A 12,707-nucleotide genomic window follows, 5' to 3' on the forward strand; every position below is an offset into this window, starting at 1 on the left:
GGGTTTTTTAATGATCAGTTGAAATACAAAGAGTTTTGGGTTGTAAGGTGTCGTTTCACAGCATCTCCTTGTAAACTGTGTACTAATTATTTTAACCTGGGGGAAAAAAGGTGATCATGTTGGAAACTGCGCAGAATTTGTGATTCTTGCATGTTTAAAATCTTTTAGCAAGGAATTTCAGGTTCTCTGGGTGATGGACGTTAGCGGGAGAAAACGAACATCATATTTTTTAAGGATTTTTTTCAAGGGTAGATTTTAAGGTTTTTTTTTTTCTTCTCTATCTCTCTTTTATTTTTAACCATTGCTAATAGCATGATAATTTGAAATGGGAAAATGGACTGTTCAAACTATTTTCCCCCATTGATTCTTATGTACAGTAGTGTGCTCCACAGTTCAGTTAAAAATAACAAGCTGTATGTTGTTCTGAACTACATGTAATCTCCAAGACCATGGTCAATAAAGCACTCAAGAAAATGAAGATTTGAAGCAGAATGGTCTGAAGTCTCTGGGGGAATAAAGAAGCAACCGATTAGCATTTGAAAGCAAGGTCCTTTACTTTTTAAAAGTCAAGGAGAATAAAAAAGTGATCACTCATCAAGAACAAAGAGTTTGAAGAATATCTCACTTTTGTTTTATTAGTCCTTTTAAATTTTAAGAATGACCTTTGGTTATCAACTCCAAGAACTAAGATGCATTTTAACACACATAGTATTACATTTGGGAATACAGCTAGAGTATCTCCTTGAGAAATGCAAGAATAAATAGGACCAATGTTATTTTTTGACATTCTTAAGTGACTTTTGCTCCATCCAATGGAGAATCCCACAGAGAGGAGGTGTTAGGGCTGGTATAGGCTAAGTATTCTGATTTATTATGCTATCAAATACAGCAATGAAAAAAAAATTTTCTGCATCTTTACACGTTCCAGTAAATTATCAGAACCTACCTCTAATTCCTTATTTGTATCCCCATAATTAATTCAAAACTGTAATTCATATCCGTAGTCCTGGTAAGAGGTGGCACAGAGGTCATTTTCATATGTCTTATTATTAATTTTAATAACATTTCAGGTAATCTTCTTTGTATGCTTATTAATTTGTGAAACATAGAATATTGTCTTTGTAGCTAAAAGTTCAGACTTCTCTACATTTTGTAAATCCCCACAGATTTGTTTCTTGCTTTTAAATATCAGCACCTTTCTACTTTCTACTGTTATGTTTCTGCCTTCTAAACAGGAGATCTTTTCTTTTACATTTCCCACCATGCTTCCTAATAAAATCAAAAGAAAAGGTACATCCTTCAGAAAGCATTCAGTTCACTAGAAATAGAGAACCTGTCACCTTATTCTTAAAACCTTAGATGGGGCAGGCCAGTGGCTGAAATAGTGAGTGCATTTTCCACAGAGGGTGTAGAGAGGGCTTGGTGAAATTATTAGGTGTCTTATTCTCTCCAGATTTCCTTTTAAGGAAGAGACCATCTTTATTCAGAAAAAAAGCTTGGGACTGTTGGGAGAAAAACTTTTCCTCTACCCTCTTAGGTTCCAACGTTTGAGAGCCTGTGCATTAATGTGTAATAGGCAGATTAACAATGGGTTAGGGCTTCCAAAAGGAAAATATGGAAGGGTCTATTGTTTGTTTAATACTAAAGGGAATGAGAAGTCTCCTTCCTGGAATTTGCCGGAAACTCCCTTGGAGTAGGGTAAGTGGCATTTACACTTTCAGAGGGCTCTGCTTTAGTCAGATAAGGGAAGTTCAAATAAGATTTTAAATGTTTTCACTTTAAAATAATCTTTGTGCTAAAACTGTGATCCCATCAATATACTGACTAAAGTGTGAATCAGAAGAAGAACTTTTAAATTACTTTAGAAAAAAAAGGGAATTTCAGAGTGCAGAAAGGGAATGAGAGAGAGAGATTGATTGATTGACTGATTGAGACACCACCATGTGTTAAAAGACCAAGTTTTTGTTTTTTGTTTTTTTCTGGTATCTGCCACGTAGTTTATGCCCCTCATTCCCCACCCCCTAAGCATGTGAATGCACCCAAATACAGATAAAGGCAGGCTAAATTAATAGTTAAAAATACAGACTTTAGTATCAGACAACACCGGATTCAAATTTCAATCTTTCTCACTAGTTTGTGAACGCAGGCACATTATTTATTCTATTCCAAATTTCAGTTCTCTTATTTATAAAATGGCAATAACAACACTGGAGCATTCCAAGAACTACGTGAGGTGATGAATGTCAAGTGATAAGAATGAGCACAGGCCTCATTATTGTTGGTATTTTTTATTTGCTTCTTCCCTTCACCTGAAGTATGTTTTGAGTAAAAAAACATTCTTTGACCTTGAACTCCCTTTATTCTACTAATTCTTTCTCATGTCAGTGTCTGAGGCTAGTTTTGTGTCTACTTCATTTTTTTTTATTCTCCAGCCCCTGAAATTGGGTTTCTATCTTGAATTCTCCAAAGAAAGTGCTTTTCAAAAGGTCATCATGATCTCATACTTGACAAATGAGATGGACATTTTCAGGTTTTATCTTTCTGTACCTATTACTTATGTTAGAAACCACTGCCAACTTACTCCTTGAAGCTCTGCCCTCTCTTGAGTCCTCTAGCAGTGTCTTCTGCTGTTTCTCTTCTGACCTCTCTGTTCTTCTACCTCTTTCACTAGAGTGTCTTCTTCAGGAATTCCATTTTTGACTCTTTAAACCTAAATGACTTCATTTGCTTTCTTGAAAACTACAAACAAATTTTTATTTCTAACCCTGTCCTCCCCCTGATAATTTAGACTGATGTATAAAACAAGTGTTGCAGTATTAAATATTCAGTAACAAAAACTTAGAAAATGTGAAAAATGAAAAATAATAACAAATCATTTGTAATTCCTCCATCACAAACTTACTAAAATTTTGGTGTCTGTCACTTACTAACTAAACAAAATGAAATTACTTTACTCATAATAATGGAGATAATTATGATTCTAAACTCACAGGCCTATTGGTCATAAATATACAAAAATATACAAAAAGCATTTGAAAAATGCCCAGCATGTAGTAATTTGTATACAGATCTTTGCTGCTATTATTACTATCATTATTTTTCAAATTTTAAACCACACATTGCTATGGACGGAAAATTCATGTGAACTTAATCCCCAATGTGATGGTATTTTTAGGTGAGGCCTTTGAGAGCAAGTAGGGCATGAGAAGAGACACAAGAATGATGATCTCTCCGGTCTCTGCCAAATGAGGTGGGGCAACCAAACCCCTCATTAGGCACTAAATTTATTGACACCTTGTTCTCAGACTTCTTAGCCTCCAGAACAAAATAAGTATTGTTTAAGCCACTTAGTTCATGGTGATTTGTTATAACGTGAATTAAGACACACACACTCACAAGTAGTTTTGTACATTTCCTTCCTATTTAGCAATATATGAATGAATATTCTTAATGTAAATAGTTTTTATACAGCAAATGTGATCAATATTTCTTCCATCTACTTGATGAATTATCTTTATGCTTGCTTCAGACTTCCATTAATTTGTCTACCCTTGTATATAATTCCCAACATGCCAACTGAAACTCAACATTTTTCTTTCCCATTCACTGAAATATATGGGAATGCAAAGGAAAACAATGCTTTTAAAGTGATATTTTTAATCTCTCTAGAAGACTAACAAAAACAAACCAATCCCAAATGTAAAAAATGTTATTCTTGGTTTAAGAAAACAACTTGCAGCCCAATTCTGAGCAGAGGGCTAGGTGCCAGGGCATGGAGACTCTGAGGTTGACGACTGAATGTGCTGTGTAGTCATTGATCATACAGATACTTTTTTTTTTTAAATCTATAATCGTTGAGCATTTTCTTTGTTTTCAAGTTCTCACTGCAGAAGTTGCACTGAACTTTTTTTTAGATATATACTTGTACTTATTTATGATTACCCTCTTATGTAAAATTACCAGAAGAAATAATATGAAAATTTGAGACATTTGCTTTCCTACTGTGAATTTGTTTTCTTGAAAAGCTGTTGCAATTTTAGCTCACATAAGTGGTGTATAAGAAAGCCTGTTTCTTCACACGCTTGTTGGTAACCATTAACATTCTTTTTAATCTTTGCCAGTCTGATGAGCAATAAATAAAATAACTCATCTTATTTTAATTTTTGTATTTTCCAAAGGTGTGTTAAGAGAATAAAAATAAATAGTTCACTCTCAGTGTTTGCTATTGAATTTTGTCCCTTTAAAATTTAATCTTAAAGATGATGATAGGGGGGCGCCTGGGTGGCTCAGTGGGTTAAGCCGCTGCCTTCGGCTCAGGTCATGATCTCAGGGTCCTGGGATCGAGTCCCGCATCGGGCTCTCTGCTCAGCAGGGAGCCTGCTTCCCTCTCTCCCTCTCTTTCTGCCTGCCTCTCTGTCTACTGTGATCTCTCTCTGTCAAATAAATAAATAAAATCTTTAAAAAAAAAAAAAAAAAAAAAAAGATGATGATAGGGTGCCTGGGTGGCTTAGTTGGTTGAGCGACTGCCTTTGGCTCAGGTCATGATCTTGGAGTCCCTGGATCGAGTCCTGCATTGGGCTCCCTGCTCCGCAGGGAGTCTGCTTCTCCCTCTGACCCTCCCTCCCCCTTCTCATGCTCTCTCTCTCATTCTCTCTCTCTCTCAAATAAATAAATAAAATCTTTAAAAAAAAGATGATGATAATTTTAATGATTGCAGTTGCTTCCAATAAATATAATTTCCCTTTTAACTGATTATATGAGTACAAATATGCAGGAAAAAAAAAAGAAAGTACACATTTTCATGTTTTCTTCTATTAAATTTGAATGTGTATTAATTTTGTGTTCAGTACTGTAGGTTTTTACAAAATACTACCTTTGATTCCATATTGAACATTCACCTTGAAGACTTTAGTCTATTGATTGAAAGTTTGAATTCCTGGGCACCTGGGTGACACAGTCAGTTAAGTGTCTACCCTTGGCTCAGGTCATGATCTCAGAGTCCTGGGATCGAGTTCCATGTCGGGTTCCCTGCTCGGTGGGGAGTCTGCTTCTCTGTCTGCCTCCGCTGATTCCCCCACCTGCTTGTGCACTCTCTGTTGCTCTCTCTCAAATAAATAAATAAACTATTTTAAAGAAAAAGAAAACTTGAATTCCTTTAATAGAATTTTGATACATACCCCAAATAAAAAACCTTCAAGGAGAGTCTCAGAAGTCCATCTTCTTCTGAAGACTGATGCCTCTACTGAGGGTCTCTAGGATGTATGGCATAGCATTACATGGCTTCTCACTAAAAACTTAAAACCTCACATTCAGTATATCCATGAATCCCATTAGCTCTACCTTCAAGAGCTACTGAGAATCCAATAATTTCTCATCAAATCCATTTTCCTATCAAGTTATGATCAGCTCACTTCTGGTTTACTGCAAAGGACTCGTAACTGATCTCCTAGCTTCTGTCTTATTCCTTCCAATCTTTCATCAATAGTAAATGTCAACTGTCCAGTAAACTGTTAAACATATTAGATCATGTCCCTCCCCTGCCTGGAACCCATCAGGCTGTCTGTCTCAGTGGAATTAACAGCTCAAGTCATTACAAGTTTAAAAGCTCTGTTTAGGCTCCATCTGGCACCCACCCATTACTTCTCAAACATTCCCTATCTGACTCTAGCTCCCTGGGTTCCTGCCACACCAGTGTCCTCTTCTCTCCCACATGGCAGAGAAACACCTGCCTGACACATTTGCACTTACTCTTTTTTCAGTCTGGAATGCTCTTTCTACAGAGGCTCTTCCTTGATTGAAGGTACTGCCTTTTCTCACATGCTTTTTGTTCTCATTATTTTGTTCATTATCCCTTACAGTACTTATCACCACCTGACATAACATATATAATACTTACTTTATTTATTGTCTATTGCTCCTATTATGATGTAGGCTTAGAAGGATAGAGATGTCTGTTTCTTGCTTGCTTATTCACTAGCACATTCTTAAATAAAACCCAACATTAACACTCTTTTGAATGACTTAAAAAATATGTATTTCTGCTATGTTCCTGTAAGTAATATTATTTTGGTTAAAAATACCACTTGTCAGGGATGCCTGAATGGCTCAATTGGTTAAAGCATCTGACTCTTGATTTCAGCTCAGGTCATGATCTCAGGGTCATAAGATTGACCCCTCCATCGGGCTCCATGCTGGGTGTGCCTGATTAAGATTCTCTCTCTGCCCGTCTCCATAATCCTGCTCACTCTTATGCTTTCTCTCTCTTTCAAAAAACAAAAAACAAACAAAAAAACACTAGTCATAAACATTCCAAGTTTAATTTTATATGGCTTTCATTATGTTCTGGTATTTAATTAGAGTTAGTCTACATTTATTAAATGCTTTTATATCTTGATGAAAAAAGAGTCTTATAAGGTTCTGCTGACATTTATTAGTATTACTGTTCTCGGCGATATTTTAACAGGAACATGATATATCAACAAGAGAGTTTGTAAATATCATCATTCTGAAGTCAAATGCTACCAAGTCCTTCAGTTTAATATTTTTGTAGACTTCTTATGTTTGGTATAGCCACTCACTTCTTGCAGTTGCAATATGCTAGATCTCAAAACATGTTCTTGATACCTTTTTTTGGGATAACTGTGCTTATGAAGTACTCTGCACCTAGTAAACTTTTAATAATGCTTATAGAATAGAATTGACTCTTGCATGTGGGTATTCACATAGGTGTTAAGCTGAGCAAAATAATGAAGATTTGGGCCAAACAAACAAACAAAAAATATCATCTAGTGGTCAGAAAGCAAATTGAGAGCCTGGTATTTCTAAGTTTGTATATGATAATCATATGGTCCATAAAATCTTAGTCTCCCAAAACGTATTTTCAAGTGCAGACTAGGGAAAATCAATAAATGAGAATTAACGTACTTAGGATTTTTGTGATTGCATATTGTCCTTGGTAACCTTGTATTCTGTTACCACATTCTATATTTCTTTTAGATTCTCATGAAGACAAAATGAACACTTTTTGGTTTCATTTTGTCACTCTCCATTTAACCTGTAAGTCACTAAGATGTAACCATTTCAGGATTTGAAAGCAATGTATAAAATCAAATATATTATTTTTTAAAATGAATTACTTTGCATTCTAATAGCCTTAACTTCATGTTAATTTAAAGTATTTTTTTGTCATTTAATTATTTACAAAATAAGAATCAGAAATAATAAGATATGGTTTTAGAAAGTTAGGATGGCTTTTTTTTTTTTTTAAGATTTTATTTATTTGACAGAGAGAGCACAAGCAGGTGGAGTGGCAGGCAGAGGGAGAGGGAGAAGGAGACTCCCTGCTGAGCAGGGAGCCCTGATGTGGGACTTGATCCCAGGACCCTGGGATCATGACTTGAGCAGAAGGCAGGCGCTTAACTGACTGAGACTCCCAGGGATCCCTAGGATTGCTTTTTAAAGTTACTTCTATGATTTGTAACTTGAATGTTGCATGATAAAAATACTTTGCAAGGATTTTGAAAGATATGTTAGTGTGATATTTTCTAAATATTTGCTCCTCCATAAATTTTTTTTGCAAAAGCTTTTTAAAAGATACTTTCATTGCATAGCCCTGTGACCGCTTTTCTTCTCTCCACACAACTCAGATGTTCTTTTTCTTCACACTACCCAGATTATTTATTCCTCTGTAGAGGTTGTTCATGTTTGTTTTACCATCCTGGTATCTCGATATGTTTTTAATAGCAAATTCCATACCATTAGCCTTTGTAACTTAGAGAAGTTTCAAATGTTCGTATGTGGGTCTATAAAAAATAATGATGCCTTTCCAAGGAGAACGGTGGTCATTAGTTTTGCCCATATCAAAGTGGAATGTGTCATCCCTAAGCAAAATATAAGCTCACACTGTGCATAAAGACAACTCTTGTTTGCTTTGGCCAGAGGCATGTTTTATGAGGAAAAAAAAATTTTTAAACAGGCCATTAAGAAATATTCTTGTTCCCTTTTTAATGTCTTTGAGCTGCACGTGTGAGCAGAATTGTAAGGAATTTCTAGTGACTCATTCCTAGTTTTGGCCATCCTGGTGTTCTGTGAGGTTGTGCATATCAAAACCTCTAAACAGCTCTCGGAAAGCCTTGGCAATAGAGCTTGTCGCTTGAACCTATCAGCAATGTCAGATGCTTTTTTTCCAACTCTATCACTAGCAAACAATATTGCATAATTATTAAAATACGGGAATTAACTACAAAATCTGCAAGTGGCAAACAGTGTTGTAAATCAACTAAGCAATTAGCATGAGATTTTTTAAGTGACTGAATACAAATTCAGAATTATGAAGTTATTATCTAATAACCCAACAAGTGATGTGAATAAATCCCTGCTAATATGAAAATTATCAAACCACTGAAATACTCTTTTCTACAAGCAGGTCTGTGGATCCTCATGCTAATGTGCTTAGGTTGATAAACTACAGGCATTCTGTGAAAGCTTTGTTTATTCCAGTTGCTGTGGATTGTGCTTAGAGAATCTGTCATCCAAATGATCAGCAAATCGAAATCTGCAATTTATTTTCTCTTAATAGGTGGACAGGTTTTCACCAGCTTAAGCTCAGTTCTATTAATGCTCTTTGAAACTAATTGCTGGAAAATGAATTTTAAAGGCAGGATTTTATCATTTCTTCCCTCCTCTCCTACCCTCCTCCCCACCCCGCCATCACTATAATACGAGACTCAAAGCCACCTGCATATACTTTGGAAATATATGTTAAATAGGCACAGGCTATAATCTCCTGTCATTCATCTGCATTGTTGCAAAGGACCCCTAGACCTTGCTTCTGCCACAAGTCATTCTATATGTTGTTCTCAAAATTACTTTCTGATCAGTCTGTTTCCCTTCCACAAATTTCCAGCTCCTTTCCAAATAAAAGGCAAAAACTTATGGCTTCAATGCCCTCCATTATCTGGTCTCACTTAACATACTTTTTCTTCATTTTTGTTTATATTGCAATATTACTTCCATACAGAAAAAAGCTCAGACCATTAATTAATGAAAAATAAAGTAACAACCAGGCAACCACTGTCCAGATCAAAAAATAGAAGGCTATCATTATCACAGGAGCCAACTTTCCTTGTGCATCTTTCTGATGATATCCTCCCCGGAGTCTCAGAGCTAATCACCCAGAGGTGATCACTTCCCTCATTTTCTTTATTGTATCTCCACCTGCATGTAAATCCTTAAATACACAGTTAACTTTACCTGTTTATGAATGTTAAAAAATGGAATCAGACTGTTTTCTTCAAGTATTGTTTTTTTTCACCTAACATTATTCTTTTAAAAGTCCATTTGTGCTATTGTGTATAGCTCCAGGTTCTTAAATTTTAAGCTATTTAGTATTACATTGGATCCATATACCATGGGAGATTTATCTTTTCCACATTGATGGACATTTGGAATTTTATTATTCCCAGATTTGGGCTATTGTGTACAGTGTTGTTATAAACATTCTTGGGTATATATTTTGGTGCCCAGGATTCTCTTAAGTGTTCATACCCAAGGAGTAAAATGGTTGGAACATTGTTGTACATATCTTCATGCTAGATAAATATTTATGTAACACTCAAAAACAGGCAAAACTAAGTTTCCTGTAAATATCTCCATTATCTGCTGGATATGTCAAGACGTTTTCTAAAGTATTGAACCGATTTAAACACCCAGCAATAGTGAATGACAGCTCCTGTTTCTTCATATCCTTAGCAATATTTGAGATTATCAGACTATTTCTCTTTCAGCTTCTCATCTCTTTACTTTGAGATTTTCTAGTTGTTTATTCCTTTGCACTATGGGTATTAATTCTGAAGTATTACAGGTCACTAATTCTCTCTTCATCTGTTTCTAATCTTCTGATTAACTCAGTTATTAAATTCTTAACTTTGGACATTCTCTTTACTGATTCTTAAATTTCTGTTCCGTTCTTTTCAGATTGTGCAATGACACTTCATGTGCTTTCCAATTTCCTGTCAATTTGACCCTTGTCAATGTGTTCTAGCATGGTAACACAATTTTTATAAAATGGATCTGAAGATTTCAGTGTCAGAGTTCTTGAAAGATCTATTTCTTTTGTATATTATTTCCGCATTTGTATATGTGAAATAGAATTTCCTTTTACATGGTATCTTTGACTTCTGTTTTGAACATTGTTTAAACAATTAATTGAAGGAATAATGTAAGACCTCAAATGCAGATATTTTCTCCGGAGAGTACTATGGATTTATTTATTTATTTATTTTCTGGCCTGCATCTGGAATCTCTTCCAGTTTCATACCACTTTAAATTGCATTAAAATTTGAGACAAATTATGAAGACCAAGGTTTTAATCCAAGGGTTGAAAAATTTGAGGTCCAGAGAGATGGAGTTGAAGTAAAATGATTTATGATGACTTTCTGTTCTGTAACCTTCTGTGTGATCTTGAGTTGAAATTTTTCTTCCTGATTTTTCTTATCTGTTAAAATAGTCCATAGCCAGTAATTCTCAAAATGAAGGTTTCCTTTTCTTTTCTTTTGAATACTTTCTGTTGTATTTCTCTGGTGTTTTGTGTGTAATAGTTACAGTGTATGTTGCTTTTGTTTTATGTTATATTTTTGGAGTATGTGGCTTTTTCCAAACTGTGATTATTTTGGAAGTGGTGGCCATGACTTTCTACAGTATCGAGTATAGTGGGTACTACATTAACTATACTGAGTGTAGTAACTTGATGCTGTAGCTGTTCAATTCATGTTAAATAGGTAAGTCAATGAATGAAGAAATTTTGGAAATAGGTACATAGATAAAAGTGATTCAACCACGTTCAGTATTGCCATAGGGAAGTATTTTTTCTACTGTAGGTCCTCGACCTTCAATCTAATTTCTATTGCTATGTTTACCTGTCCAATGTATTGGTTGATTGTCCTCATAAAGCATAACTGGTCTGAGGTAGCATGTACAAATAGTGATCCTAATCTGTTAAAGAGCTTAAAAACAAAGTCTAAAAACATCTATTCAGAAGAGAAGTGATAGCATGTAATAAAAGTTTATTTGGGTCATAAAATTTGAAGAACATGTTCATTAGTAATTCATCAATCCTCTGTAAAAGAACCATAAGGATAGCCATTTTTACTCTAGACCTTTAATCAATTCTAGCTGATTTTTCTGGGACCAGACTCTGGCAAGAAAACTTTGAAAGGATCCATTTGCCTGGGTATTTACTTATAATATTGGAATTACAAATAATTTTGAGAGGAAAATTTAGCATATTAAGGAAATATAATTTAGCATATTCAACAACTGTTTTAATGAGATAGGAGTAAAAATTAAAAAAACAATATTTCATATCAAAGCATACACTGGGATAATATTTTGCCAGATAGATCTTTTAGTTTTACAATACATTTAATTAGTATTCTTAATTGTTTAAGTATCATCCTTAAGGGTAGTATTCAGCTTTCTGTTTATTAAATTGCTGTTTAACTTTAAAGGTTTATTAGATTTTGAAGACCATGGATAAATAGAGAATATATATGGTTCAAAATTACTGATAAAGGAATCAATCAAATAAGGTCTCTTATGAATCATCTTTACTTTGGTTTGTCAATAAATAAATGTTTAAAATGTATACTAATTCTAACTCTAAAATTCCAGAATTTCTTAATCTTATTGGCATGCTTCTGAATATGATCTTCTTTTTGGAGTTTATTTAATTCATTCTGATTCTAATGACCTCATGGCCTACTTCAGAGTATTTGTACATTGCATTGCATAGTCGTTGGCTAGGTCTGTGTTTTGTCTGTATAACTGAATGTTTGGTAACAAATTCTGCCAATTATCTGAAAGATTACTATACATTTTAAAATACATAAATATTTAGAATCATCAAGATTTTCTATATTTTACACATAATATTAAAGGATTGATTGAATTTTTACTTTTCTCTCATTTGACATCATGTAGATTAAACAAATCAGTATAACTTGAAATTTTTATCCATTCCCAAAACCTCTCTTCTACTGATCTATCAGTGTTCATTAGCATCAAATAGTATTGTAATGGAAAAACAATCAGGAGCCTGACAACAAAAAAAATTGAAATTTCTTTTTTTCTTATGTTCTAGAATCCTAGAAAGTTGCAGTCTGGTTTGGCATTTCACATCTCAAGGGCATAGACTTCTTCTATCTTATTTTTCCACTCTGTGTGCTTTAAAACAGTTACCAGAGCCCCAGAAATTATGTGTTCACTCCAGCTGGAAAAAAAGAGGAAAGATGAAAGAACAATTGCACAAAACACCTGCTTACTTTCCATTGGTCAGAATTAGTCACATGCTCTCACCTTGCCTAAAAGGAGACTATAGATTGTCTTTTTTCTCAGGTGCTAATATAAAAAGATGATAGATAGATAGATAGATAATAGAGATATACATATGCATATGCATATACATAATATATATAATTAGTGAGGAAGAGAACAACTACTGGGGAACAAATAGCAGTCACCTCCTTTATCTATTTATTTACTGATTTATTTTACTCTGAGGTAAGATATAAACAGTTGACCAAGACTACATTTTTAAAAAGAGAAAGTGTCACTAGTTTAGAAAACCAAAATTTAAAAAATACTACAAATACCACAAAATCAACATAGTTGTAGATAAGCCTCAAACTTAGAACTGATTTTCTGGGTGT

General features: G+C 34.4%; 1 protein-coding gene across 3 annotated transcripts in view; it reads left to right on the plus strand.

Annotated features, from left to right (window-relative positions):
• The window catches only part of GRID2 (glutamate ionotropic receptor delta type subunit 2), a gene marked incomplete at both ends in the record, with an annotated part of 1,466,807 nt that overhangs the window by 1,113,732 nt on the left and 340,368 nt on the right, over positions 1–12,707 (plus strand). The gene's annotated exons all lie outside the window — the stretch shown is intronic.

Source organism: Martes martes (genome assembly GCF_963455335.1).
Source record: "Martes martes genome assembly, chromosome: 2".
Taxonomy (NCBI): domain Eukaryota; kingdom Metazoa; phylum Chordata; class Mammalia; order Carnivora; family Mustelidae; genus Martes; species Martes martes.